The sequence below is a fragment of the Leopardus geoffroyi genome, chromosome C1 (genome assembly GCF_018350155.1).
Source record: "Leopardus geoffroyi isolate Oge1 chromosome C1, O.geoffroyi_Oge1_pat1.0, whole genome shotgun sequence".
Lineage (NCBI taxonomy): Eukaryota > Metazoa > Chordata > Mammalia > Carnivora > Felidae > Leopardus > Leopardus geoffroyi.
Window position 1 is genome coordinate 145,265,958 of NC_059328.1, and position 14,428 is coordinate 145,280,385.

Consider the following 14,428-nt stretch of genomic DNA (forward strand, 5'->3'; position numbering starts at 1 on the left):
GTTTGGGACAATTCAAAACTCTGTGACCGTGTTAATATTAAAGAGAGAATCCAAAAATACATTAGTTACATTCTTCTGAAGTCTTACACATGGTAGCGGGAATGTAGCTTTCCTGCTCATAGGTTTCTGATTTCTGGGATTTATTTTCCACTAGCGAGTTCCAGTTTACTAGTTAGGACAATGTGGATATATAACTACATTCCTTGTTACTTATCTTCTTCCTCTCTATTGACCACTCTTTCACCTGAGAAAATGAAAACGATGTTAATAAAGGGAAGAACTAGGTTAGTGCCAAATGTTTTTTTTTTTTTTTTTTTTTTTTCTGAGCTCTTATTATGTAAGAGGCATCTTGCTAAGCAGTTTATCTTCATAATCTCATTTTGAGCTGAGAAAACTGGCTTAAAGAGAGCAAGTTAGAGCCATGTCTAAATTCAAGAGTTAAACAAACCTGATTTTGTTAGTCTGTCATTTTAAAAAACGTAATGAATATCAACCCATTAATATAGAAGAGTTTGTGGTTCAAGTCATGTCTTCAGAACGACCCTTCCCAACTCCGGTGGTCCTATCTTGAGCAATATTCTGACAGTCTGTCTGTTTTAGTTTCTCCTGATAATTCTTCCCATTACTATCAAAATGCTATTCTACCTCAGTTTCTTAATTCATCATCTCAGGAAATATTTACTGACTGCATCTTAAAAAAAGGAACTACCAGTTTGGTGCATTTTACCTCCTCCCTTCTTGTGCTCTTATTTCCTCAATGTTTGACAGTTATATGATTATTTGATGGGTACTGGTTGCTTACATAATTTTAAATATTATATCGCATTTTTATTTCTTGTTTCAGCTACATTTCATAGCATGTATTAATGCCCTGTTTTTGAGTATGAGAATAATAATGCCTCCGAAATCCTTTCTCTTCTTTCCCCTTTCCACATACTATTTATATTCACTTTAATTTTTACATTGTCAAGGTAATTAAGATTATATTACATCCTTAATCACATCTAAATCTTTGCCTATACCCTGACTCTGAAAATTGAGAATAATTTGAAAATATTTTCATTATCATTTTGATGAGGCAAATACTGTCCATCCCTGGCTGATATGCTAAAGTTCAATTTCATTGTAACGTAACTCTCTCTGAGTAGGACAGTTGATCCACAGACAGACCTTCAGTTCCCTGCAGCCCCCGTCCCTCACTTCAAACTGCATATACCTGCTGATAGAACCTCCATCCTCCCCCCGGTTCTTACCGACAGTTACATGCTTCTTCCTCTTTAGCATCTATGCACCAGCCTCTTATTTATATCTTCTACAAGGTTTAAAAATCTTGTCCTATAGTAAGGACACTCCTTTCCATCCTCGTTGCTGTTAAGGATTTATTCCTTTTGTGAAACTATATTCTCATTTCAAGAGGGCGTTGTGGCTGAAAGGAGGGCAATGTATTTGCACAATCCATCATCTTTGAAAGGAACCCATGGAAATTGTAACTCTGCTCAGCTGTCTCCATGGATTAGGCTTCTTTTCTGTAAATGAATGGAAGTAATGGATTCAGCATCTCGATTCTTTTTAATTATGTCTAGATTGCACTGGATCTTTTCCAAGGTCACTCTCCTAGGAAAAGTCAACGAGATTGGGTCAGTCCTCAAGGTGTCATGTAAACAGGTAAGATATGCACCACAGTAGGTCATTCTGTCATGGGGAGTCAATAATCATTCAGTATTCTTTCCACCTATTCCTTACGTGTTCACCTAAGATAAGGGGCCTTAATTCTTATTATCATTGTTACACCTAAGAGTGTGTTGGGTTTCCACTTATTTCCACTTTTTTACTATTACCTTGCTTAGGAAAACTAAGAATAAAAGACCCACATTATTTTATTCTTGAGATATTAATGGATCAGTAAAGGTTTATTACTCTTTTTTTAATTGATAATAAATAGAAACACAAGGTCGCTGTCCCTTACCAACCTCCCAGAAAAAAAAAAAAAAAATCACAATCAGACTCCATATATACTGTTTATCACAGTAGAGAGGGATGGTGTCACACACAGGGCACTGAGATCCATGGGGACAATGTTGGCTTAAGGAAAAAGTAATCAAAAGAGGGGAAACACCAAAGCAGGGTGGTTGACTTCTTCTGTTCTGGAAGTTAACAGAGATTTAAAAAAAAAAAGAGAGATAAGATAGGGGCACCTAGGTGGCTCAGTTGGTGAAGCGTCTGACTTCCTTTCACATCATAATTTTACCGTTTCTGGGATCCAGGCCCCGCATCCTCGGGCTCTGTGCTGACAGTGTGGAGCCTGCTTGGAATTTCTCTCCCTCTCTCTCTCTGCCTCTCCCTTGCTTGCACTTTTTCTCTCAAAAATAAATAAATTGATTTTTAAAAAGATGAGATAAACTAAAGTCAAAATAAAACAAAAAAATTGCAGACAGTCAGAATTCAGACTCTTTTGGTAAGTGAAGAGTTCAGGGCTGGGCAAAGGGGAAATGATGTCTTTTAGCATTGTGGAAATATTTCTTACAACCAAATTTCAGTTTGTGTTGATTGCAGGCATGAAAAAAAAATCAGTCAAGATAATATATATATATATATATATATATATATATATATATATGGCCCAGCACTAGGAAATGTTAAGGACAAAAGGAAAGAAAAAATGGACTATCTCTTGCTCTTTGAGCAGCACACAGATTAAGACACTTGAACAAAGGATGTGGGAAAACTCTGGGCAGAATCTAGTAAGATGAGGCTACTGTTTCCCATGGCATTTAGGTTCTGTTTCACTGTAGGAGCTTTGCTTTAAAGTATAGGACAACAGACTGCTTCCAGATCCCACTTGTTCATGCAACAGATTTTCCAATACTCTGTTCTTCCATCTACTTTGGTTTGGGGGTTAGGCTGAGAGAAATGTGGACTGGTAATTTGCTATTCAGTTCTTAAAAATTAAAACCTCACTAAGCGTGACTGTAAAAGTCTTCTTTCTATGTTATCTAAATGCCTCATGCTACTACTTTATTTCGATTCTTCCTTTTAGCCTCTCTGTTGCAAATTCAAGAACTAATCCTTGACCATGCAATGATTTTCAGCAGGGACCTTCATGCCACATGTATGTAGGTAGATATAAAAGTGAATTTGGCGCAAGCAATCTTCTCTATCTTCTTACTTTTTTTTTTTTTTTTTTTTTCACGTAACACATTAAGGAACATCCAAAAGCATCACTAGAAAATTTACAACACTAAGGAACAACTTGCTTCTTTAATGCTGTGAGAATCTATAAAAAATAGAAAGCTGAAGCTAGAAATTCAGGATATTTTCAGTCTGATGAACACATAAGACTCCACCAGTCTTCAAGATCAGGATCAATCTAAAAATTTATTGGGGCACCTGGGTGGCTCAGTCGGTTAAGTGTCTGACTTCAGCTCAGGTCATAATCTTGCAGCTTGTGAGTTCGAGCCCTGTGTTGGGCTCTGTGCTGACAGCTTGCTCAGAACCTGGAGCCTACTTCAGATTCTGTGTCTCCCCCTCTCTCTGCCCCTCCCATGCTCATGCTCTGTCTCTGTCTGTCTCTCAATAATGAATAAATGTTAAAATTTTGTTTTTTAATTTATCAAGAATCGCCATGATGTGACTGAATGTGTTATCTGCTGCCATCATTCAACCTTCTAATATCTCCTAAAAATGGACTTAGTTATGTCAAAATAGGGTTGTCAAATGTAAAGTACCAGATGTCAACCAAATTCTTTGGAGCTTGGATAGAACACAGGACAAAAGTGCATAATGTAAAACATATCTTAAAATATATATAATTTGATTGTTTCCATTTAAATCTAGCAGCATATGTTTATGAGCTAAAGTGGAAACTATAGACAGAAAGAATGTCAGAATATTTAAAACCAATAAGAAAAGGTTTTTGTTCCTATTTCTTTGGTTCTTTTTTTAAAAACCCATTGACATGCCCTGGGTAAGAACTTGCGTTGTGAAATTTTGCAAAGAATTCCACTTCTAGGAGGAAACCTACATCAGGACTAATATTTAAGAACAGCTTGAGTTTTATAGGCAGAGGTTGGCAAACTACTTTCCTAAAGCTCATCCCTGCTGTTCTTGCTGATGGTACCACCCGCAATGCATTAAACCTTCTCTATGTGCCAAATGGTTGTGGTTTTAATCCACAGTCATTAATATACTGAGTCTTTTAAATCCTGGAGGCACAGAGTTTATAACTAAGGGGCACTACAGAAGAATAGCAATGTTCCAACAGGGAATCCAGATATCTTCAAGATCACCATATAATTACACCTAATTAGTCAGCGTGTGAACAAAAATAGAAACCTTTTTCTTATCAAAGATTATTTAAAAAGGAGATTTTTCTAAATTGAGTTTTAAAAATTTTTAAATAAATATTTGTAGTATGTACTTAAATCAGCATGAAATTTCCAGATTTGCCCTATAAGAAACTGTCAGAAATTTATAAACAAACCAATAAAATTTTCCCAGTTAAAGAAAAAGTTAAACTAGGGATAAAGTGAGTCGACCAAAGGAGATAGAGCATTCACATTTCATTGTTATCCCAATGTCTCAACTTTAATCCTTCTCACCACACGAGTTTTTCTTATGAATCTATTATGTCACAAAGGACACTTTCCCTATTTACACAGCCTCAAGAAATTGTGGACCAAGAAACACCATCAGTTTAAACATATACATGCATTTGAATGCCCCATTCTAGAATTAGAAGATGCTGGGGCGCCTGGGTGGCGCAGTCGGTTAAGCGTCCGACTTCAGCCAGGTCACGATCTCGCGGTCCGTGAGTTCGAGCCCCGCGTCGGGCTCTGGGCTGATGGCTCAGAGCCTGGAGCCTGTTTCCGATTCTGTGTCTCCCTCTCTCTCTGCCCCTCCCCCGTTCATGCTCTGTCTCTCTCTGTCCCAAAAATAAATAAACGTTGAAAAAAAAATTAAAAAAAAAAAAAAGAAGATGCTGCATTTCAGTATGAGAAAAATACTATCACTTATCTAACACTTAAAATGCTTTTAAATGATAACGAATGGCATGTAATTCTGTGCCCTTTCATGGCTCCAAATATAAATAGACTATGTATCTTTACTTGATTCAATATTTACAGTTTCTAGCACATAAGGCTGTTGAGAACAAAATACAATTCTTTAGTAATTCTAACCAACAAATGGCAAATTCACAATTCATTGGCCATTTAGAATTGTTTCTAGTTCCTCTATTTTCCGAGGTATAGACAGGTTGTAATAATATGGTGTATAACGTGTACTTTTATTTACCTAGAGCACAACTTCTTTTAGTCTATCGCTAATTGACTTGAATTCCTCATCCTGGGATTTTACCCTAGAGATCAAAAAACAGCTCAAGTTAGTCTGTCAACTAAGAGCTCAAGGTGCTCTTAGCTTTCACTATAATTCTCTGGTAAGGGTTGGCGGTGGGGGGGGGGGGAGGAGCAAATAGTGATAGATCAAGCAAAAATACCAAAAACAAAGCATAAACGTTATACCTTTTAAAATGTTTTTAATTAAAAATAAAGATATAAACTCAGATATTGCCTATAAATCTTGAGTGATTATATTCTGACAGGTATGAGGAAGCCCCATGTTACCATAGTCCGTTTTCATTGCTCAAACATCTAATTACACATATTATGAGAGGGACACACAGTCGACAAGTATTATATACACAGAGAAGGCATACTATTACACAAATAATGCTTTGCTGAAATATGAGTGTCATCATCTTATATTTTCTTTTCTTTTTTCTTTTCTTAACAGTATAATTTGAAGTTGAGCTATTATGTACCCACTATTGGTTTTACAAAATTAAAGACAATTTTGATACCTAATAAGAAGATACATGATAATACAGAAACAGGTTTCATTAAGTCTAAGTGGATCTATTACTGGAACAGAGGGGGCAGTCTACTTTCTAGTAGATTTCATTTATGATATCAAGTTGTAATTATGGAACATGGGCCCTAGCTGTCATGTTTTGGTTCTGTCACTAAGTTTTTAAGAAAAATTTGACAAATCCCAGACAAAAAGAAAACTATATTTAAATTGATCATTTTTATCAAGGCGTCTCTCATTATTTTTTGAAAGGCAAAGCAATATTTACCCCAAATTAATAAGTTAGGTCAATGTAAACACCGGGATTCTTGAGCCAGACTGCCTGGGTTCATATCCTAGCTACGGTAGATAATAGCTATGCGACCTTGGACCGACTACCTACCTGCTCTGTGCCTTGTCTCTAAAATGTGGATAAAATCGTATCCACTTGGTGGTTTACTATGTGAATTAAATTAACCAATGTATATAAAAAAGTCTTAAAGTAGTGCTTGGTGTAAGTAAGTATTATGAGTGTTCCATCTTGTGGTTACTATTTATTTAAATAAAAATAAATAATATTTCCCATATTACTATATAAAATGATCCCCCTGTTTGTTTTCAGTGGGCTGATTATGAATCTAGCTCCAGATAACAAATGTGAAAGTCTTCATTCAAATAATTAGCACTTCTTGTTATTTAATACCTATCCCGATCCAAATGTTTTGACACCTGTGTGGCCTTTGTGGTCATTTAGTTTTATACTGTGATGCTATGAAGAGAAACTTCAACCCAAATTGATATTCTAAACTGCCAAGAGGCAGAATTCTAATGTTTTTACAAGAGGAGAAGTCCTGCTTCTTGACATCTCAGTCCTGCTTTCCTGCATACTTCTTGAATTACTGATGCTTCTTCTCCTCAGTGACTATTGCGACTTTGTTACATTTGATGGTAGACTTTTGTACTACCCCTGTCCATTCTTTGACTGAAGCCCGAGTGTTCTCTGCACTGTAGCAAATGAAGAAAAGACATTTATTGTTGGAGTTGTTGGCTCATTTTTCAATCGCATACTCAGCACACGTAAGGGGCTTCCTTCCTTAAACCGCACATTATAGTTTTTACTTTTAAGAATTTTTATTTGCATATTTTATATTTTATAATATATTGTACATTTTATTTCAAAAAGATATATTTCCATGTTTGAGAAATTAGTAATATTTCTAAATATCGGTCTTTGAAAATCATGAAAGCTATTAAAAAGATTACCTTATATAAAAATGGTCACTAAGTTCATTACTCCAAAGAGGATCTTTTTTTTTTTTTTTTAAACTTTTTTTTTCAACGTTTATTTATTTTTGGGACAGAGAGAGACAGAGCATGAACGGGGGAGAGGCAGAGAGAGAGGGAGACACAGAATCGGAAACAGGCTCCAGGCTCCGAGCCATCAGCCCAGAGCCCGACGCGGGGCTCGAACTCACGGACCGCGAGATCGTGACCTGGCTGAAGTCGGACGCTTAACCGACTGCGCCACCCAGGCGCCCCACTCCAAAGAGGATCTTAAGGAGCATTAATAAATTTTCTTATGAGTTTAAAGATGATAATAATAAGAGCAGAAATAATAATTTTAATAACAACTTCATTGTAAGTATATTCTTGATAGAGAAAAGAGTTTAGGTCCTAAAAGTTATAATTTTGTGATTGAATCGAAATGATCTTCATTTGGTTCAAAACACTGTTGGATGGACTCACACGAAAATTATAAGCCTTAAGAAAATTAGATGCCCCCTCATCCCACACAGTATATCTTGATTTCTTTGGTTTTGCTCATCTTTCTTGGTTCAATGAAGAAGCAAGTGGTCACGATACACGTTTGAGACTCTATTCTCTAATCTGAGACCCAAAGTTTGAGCACTATAGATTTAGAGTTGAAGATTTCATCAGGAGCCAATTGCATGTGGAATACAGCAAGCTGGACCCCTGTTGACGTTTAACCCTAAAACAACAAATCCCGGTGGCATCAAAATCTCTCCCCTCTTCGCATTCTTGTTTTCCTTTGAGGATGCCTCTGCATAGGGTAAAAGGAAACTTCACTCCTCTCAAATTCAAGGTTCATTTATAGACATACGGGTAACAAACACCTTGTGACACCTTACCGCTTCGAAAATTTGTCCAACTGTTTTCTTGTGGAATAATAACAAGGTAGAGTAAAAATAAATAAATAAAGGATTTGTAATTATGGGGGCATAAAATCATGCAGAGACTTCGGTTTAGTTTAATAAAAGCTCAAATTTCATTAGCCACAGTATCAATAGTCAGACTTCACACTGAGTCTTCGTCTCTGTGTTTGGTCTTAATTCTTAGTATTTATTTATCATTTTTGTACATAATGGAGAAACCAAAGACAGACATTCATAACTGTGCAAGTAAGCTGTCTATAGGAACAGTTTGCCAACTCAGCACCATAAGCAACAGTAGGAAAGGCAAGAAAGTTAATGCTGTAGGTAGGAGACAATTTAGGTAGGGCTCATTATAATTAGAACGCAGCAGTTCAAATGTTTTATAACCCATGGTGCATAAGCGTAAGAATAAAAATAGATGGAGATGAAAGATACTGAGTTAGCTGGTTATTTATGAAAACCCCAAATCAAGGAAGGTATTTAGAGAGAAAATAGTCAATCATAAAATTGTGTTGCAGTGGGGGTGGGGTGGGGATCACAATTCATAAGTTAGTGGCTCAATAGGTGGAATCCACATCGAAATATGTGAATCTGAATCCTTGCTCTGCCACCTAGTAGTTGGATCCTGATGGGAAAATTATTTCACACCTCTGTGCTTCATTTTTCTCATCTATACAATGGGGATGAAAATAACAATAGTACTTTCTTCCAAGGGCCCTTAGATCAAATAAACTAAGATCTATAAAGTGCTGAAATATCTGATCCTTGTGGGCCGGTACTTGTTTATTGTTACTAATGGGTGAAAAAAAAAATGAAGAACTTGCTAATGATAAAAGGAATGAACAGGTAAGGCCAAAGCAAAACTTAAGTGAAAATTAACGTGATCAGAGCATAGCCTCGTTTTTGCTTCATTTAAAAATCACCTTTAAAGTAATGGATCGCAACCAATAACAAAGTCACTTACGATAGATTCCAAGTTAAGATCAGTTCAATTTTTATAGTATGTGCCAATCAGAGGTATGGAAAAATGTGTTACATATTTCAAAATTTTGGAAAATTTAATAATATACCTTTCCTCTCCTGTATCCCTCAATCTGCTTCCTTATTTTGCATTCCTTGCTTCTCAGTTTATTTTTTTTTAATTTTTAAAAATTTTAATGTGTTTTAATCTTCTCCAAATCATCTCAACATCTCACACTAAACAAATTATTTATTCTTGCTAATTGCTCTCAAGATACATGTTCTATTATTGAATTGTTGCCTAAATACTTGGCTTTATTTTGGTTAGACACAGATGATTTCAAAAGTCAACTCTAGGTTATTATGTAGCTTATTCAAAAAGTATCAGGTAGATGGGGCCTGCTGGGTTATAGTTTTTTTTTTTTTGTTTTTTTTTTTTTTTTTCCTGGTGGGAGCTCTATTTGCATCAACATTCATTAGTTTTCATACAGAATTACAAATTCTCTGGAACAATTTTAATATAAATTTTTTCCTGTTTTCTTTTATGATTTCACATTATGATCTGCATCATTTTAACCAAGTATAAATAAAGCAACTGTTCTGAACAAAGCAGACAAAGGAAGCGGTTGCTTAGCAACAGAAATCACAGAACAGATCCTGAACTCCTACTCAGATGGAAGCTTCCTACCTCAGCTTGATGGTGAAAGCGTTTCTGAGTATCCATTCTCTAACGTTGCATGCTCCTCACATTCGGAGCACAGGCAGCTTTTGATCCTGCTATTAAATGCAATTGAAAATTAATAGGCTTCAGTAGAGTTTGTACCATTCCTTTAAGGTTCATGAAGTACTATATAGAAGATGATGAATAAGTTACATGCCTGACATGTTCATACTTTTGTTTTAGAGCTGAGTGACTATGTACCTGAGAATTATTCTGAATGCTCATGGGGTGACCATATGGGCTGAGCTGGAGATTAAAATGCATCTGAATCTGTGTGTGAACAAATCCAAAACAAGCACTGGGACACCCTAGAAACCAAGTCAGCTTGATGAGCCCATATTGGGAATGCTGTTGTATATGGCTCTGGGAATTGCATATGAGGATTTGTGAACCCATGCAAATTACAACTAATTTAGATTTTAATTCACATCACAATTCCCTGTGCTTGAGCATAGGAATCTTCAAATATAATGACAGATTTTGCCTTGTGTGTCTGTTTTTAAAGTTTGCCTCTGAAATTATTATATTAAGGAAGACCAGTATATTTTTAAATTATTTTAAAATTATATTGAGATTGTAAATTAAGCTTCTTATTTATTTTAATGTTAGGTGCATAGAATTGAATCAATCTTAGTTTCTGTTTCATTGTATGATATCATCATTCATCCTTGCAAGACGTCTTGCATCTTAAATATTAATGTAGCCAGCAATATTTTTCGAGTGCCAATTAAATGTCTGGTTATCAGTCATGGGTAAGTCAAGCCCAGCCTTTCATACCAAATTCATGGGCCAATTCATGTAGATTCAGCATGAAGTGCCACTTGTAAGGGGAGCGTATGTGAGACCACAGGCAAAAGACAGAGACAATAGAACAGGAGCCAAGGTGTTCATGGAGACATGAAGAGATTATAAAGTGTAATGAAATATGTGGTTGAGGACCCAAACCATGGACCAAGTTAGGAAACTAGTAGCCAATTCTTAGTGGGAGCTGTCTATGTAGGTATATGGGTGAAAGAACTAGGTTCCAGTGATGCCAGGCACCAAGTTTTGAGGGTGAAGTGAGTAAATAAATAAAACATAGTCACTGCTCTCCAGAGCTCATAAATAAATGGGTAAAGGTGAGCATATAAATAAACGATTCCTATAAAGTATGGCAAACACAAGAACAGAGATGTTCCCAAGGCATGCTGCAGAATAAAAGGGGGTGGGGTGGAGGGACTCCGTAGCAGACAGCCATAGTCAGAAAAGGTTTTACTTAAATAGCATTCCCTATCCATTTCAGGAAAGATGGATCCTGCATGCAGGCAAGGGATTTCCAGATATCTCTCCACAGAGATCAATATCCACTGCACAAGCATCTACTTCCCATATACGTGACTTCCTACAGTTTCTAGAGTTCTGTCAGCTACTCTCCAGTATATAACTTTTGTCATCTGTACAAATTAGGACTAGTTTAAGACTTGCCCTCTCAGAGCAGTTGACTTTCTCCCTCTTTAACATAAATGCTTGCATTCCACCCCCCTCAAAAGTTCTCTTTCATTTCATAAAGTAGGTCATTTCTTTAAAGACGTACAGTGACTGCACAAAAGTAATACAGAACCTGAACAGTTTAGAGATACTAACTATGTGTTCTTTTTGGTTCCATGATTGCTTTGCCAGTTTCAAACTTGCTGACATGAAAACATACACATATAACTAGAGAGAAAAACCTACCGGAACTGGCCAAGTGCTAATCAATTATTTCCCTCTCACCTGTCTAATTTGCTCCAGGGAAATGAATGGGATCAGCATGGGTTCATGCAAGGGTTGTGGCTCCTTTGATAGATTGTTCCAGACTCTGCCTATGCGAGTACAATTTTCTTTTTTTTTTTTTTTTCAACGTTTATTTATTTTTGGGACAGAGAGAGACAGAGCATGAACGGGGGAGGGGCAGAGAGAGAGGGAGACACAGAATCGGAAGCAGGCTCCAGGCTCTGAGCCATCAGCCCAGAGCCTGACGCGGGGCTCGAACTCACGGACCGCGAGATCGTGACCTGGCTGATGTCGGACGCTTAACCGACTGCGCCACCCAGGCGCCCCGCGAGTACAATTTTCTACTGACTTCATAGACTCATCCTACTTGCACTTCCGCCTTCCATGTTGTTTTCGAATGCAGAGTTCATTTGGATTGAACATTAGGACATTTTCCTATTCATAATTGTTTCTTCTTTTCTGTCTGGCAAATAATATTAGAAGGTACCAGAGGCTCTGTGAGTGGGATGAAAGTTAAAACTATGACCAATGATGCCAGGAACTACTCAGACAGTTGTGAAGCCATATTCGTCCTTGAGGGGCAGTACAGTGGGAAGAAAAAGCATAGAAATTTGAAGAATTAAAGTTGACATATTGACTCCATCATTTACTTACCATACAGATTGCTAAGTAGTTGAGAATAGAAAAGCTCAATTTCCATTGCTGAAAAATTAGGATAATGCCTAGCCCTCAGTGTTGGTGTCAGGATTAATTGAGATAAACAAAATTAAAGGATCTAGTGCATAGCAAGCCCTCAACAAATACTGGATCCTTCTCTTTAGCTTCCCTATTCGTATTGTCCTGATGCTATCAGTCTTTTTTCTTGATGGTTAGGGCATATTTAATTATTAGCATTAATTGTGAATTTAAGCATTGTGTGTTGTGACCATTGCCCTAGCAAAAAACCACCTGCTAAAAGATTTGCATCCTGTCATTCCAAATTTTGGGTAGTAGTGGACTTGACATTAAGTGAATTATATTCACTTCTCAGACTCCACTCTCATAGCTGGCAAGTGGAGGTGTTTTTTTTTTTAACTTTTTTTTAATTATGATAATCTTCAGCCTGTGCAATATAGTATTTAACATAGTTGTATCTATGACAATTACATTTAACATTCAGAATCCTTCCTCCAGCAGCTATCAGAAGTAGCTATTGAGACCTGAGAAGAAATGTTTCATATACCCTGAGAAGAGAGCACTGGTAGCTAAGGATGTGTCCTGTCCTGAATTTTAACAGAGCTGTTTAGCTACATTTGTATTTGTTCATTTGTTAATTAGTTCATTTATTCATCAGATGTTTAATGAATGCTGAGTATATTCTAAATGACTTTTTGTCAAACTTTATGTTGCAAGGCACAGACATGACTTTTGCTTTCCTATAACAATGTACTTAGTAGGATGCCTTACACATTATGATCACTCAGTTCTATTGGAAATGATTCTTGGGAAATAATTGCTGTAACCCATTTACTTTAACATTTTATGTTCCCCTATGAACAGGAGAAATGAGATGGGCTGCTGGATTTTATTAATAGAAAGGCAATAACTTTATTTTGTCTAGTTATATGTGTTGACCTTTTATTGTTGGAAACCAATCATATATATTGCAGCATACCCATGCCACATCTTTGCCAATTCAGTAACCTATTGACGTTATTTAATAAATCACAAAGTGCAATAGTTGACTCTAGAAAGCAAGATCAGATTGCTTTGGGCTCTGGACATACTCTTGTGTAAATTTTGCAGATAATATCAGTAAATGCCAAAAGACAAGAAGATCAGTAATTGGCCATCTGAAAGCTAATATAATATAATATAATATAATATAATATAATGTAATATAATATCTCACATTATCAATTAAACAATACATTTCAAAATGTCAATCCCATTTCAATGTTTTTGAAAGGTTTCCTGTATATGATCCGACTCAGAGAATAAACCTCATAATGTTGATGAATTTCTTACTTAGGTTGCATGTTTTTCCAACCTACAATGAAGGCTATGTATTGGATCTTCCCAGATATTCATGTATTTAAAGTATCATTCATGTATAAAGTTTGAAGAATTAATAGCAATATTTTACAGCACTTTCTAGTGATGCACATAATTCTATTTCACTCTACAGATGGTGAACCTGAAATTTAAGGAATGAAAAAAGTCTTGTTATTTACCAATGCAGGACTTTGAAACCTATGTATCTATCCACAATCATTTCATCTCTGGTTAGTTTCTATTTCCTAACATGACACTGATTTGTCTCCCCGCTCTATAGAGTAGCTGATAGTTTTGTAAACAAACACATAAAAATAAGACCTGGGTTCTGATGAGTGACAACCACCCCACTTGTCAGATATTTATGTTCTTGCTCTCAGATCCAGCCTTTGCTCTGGAGAAGTGACTTCCAAAAGGAGGTCTACAGGCTATCTACATCAGATTTACTGGGGAAGTCTGGAGGTTTGGATGCTATGGAAACTTCCTGAATCAAAACTCAGTGGAAGTAGAAACCTGGGAATTGATCATTTTAACAGGCTGCCCCCACCATTGTTATGTACATCAAAAGTGTGAGAGCAGCTGCTACACAATTTTGACCTTCTCCCAATATGAGAATGTAATTCCTGACACTGTTGATTATCTGAGAAACTTTCCAGTTGTGCAGAGTATCCAGGTGTTGAAAGCTCTCTGCAGCACAATCCTCACCAGAACAGATGATACTTGAGAGTACAGTCCTTGCAGAGAAAAACAACACAACACAAAACAAACAAACAAAAAAACACGGAGCAGAGAATATGATGTCTCTCTAGGCTGAAACTGGGAAGCATATTCTTGGGGAAAGTGATTTCTTTCAAGGGTAATCAGCATTTGGGGTACATACAAATAAAAAGCATACATGTAAGTTTGAGGCTGATAGCACAATCTGATTTTTAAAAAGTGTTTT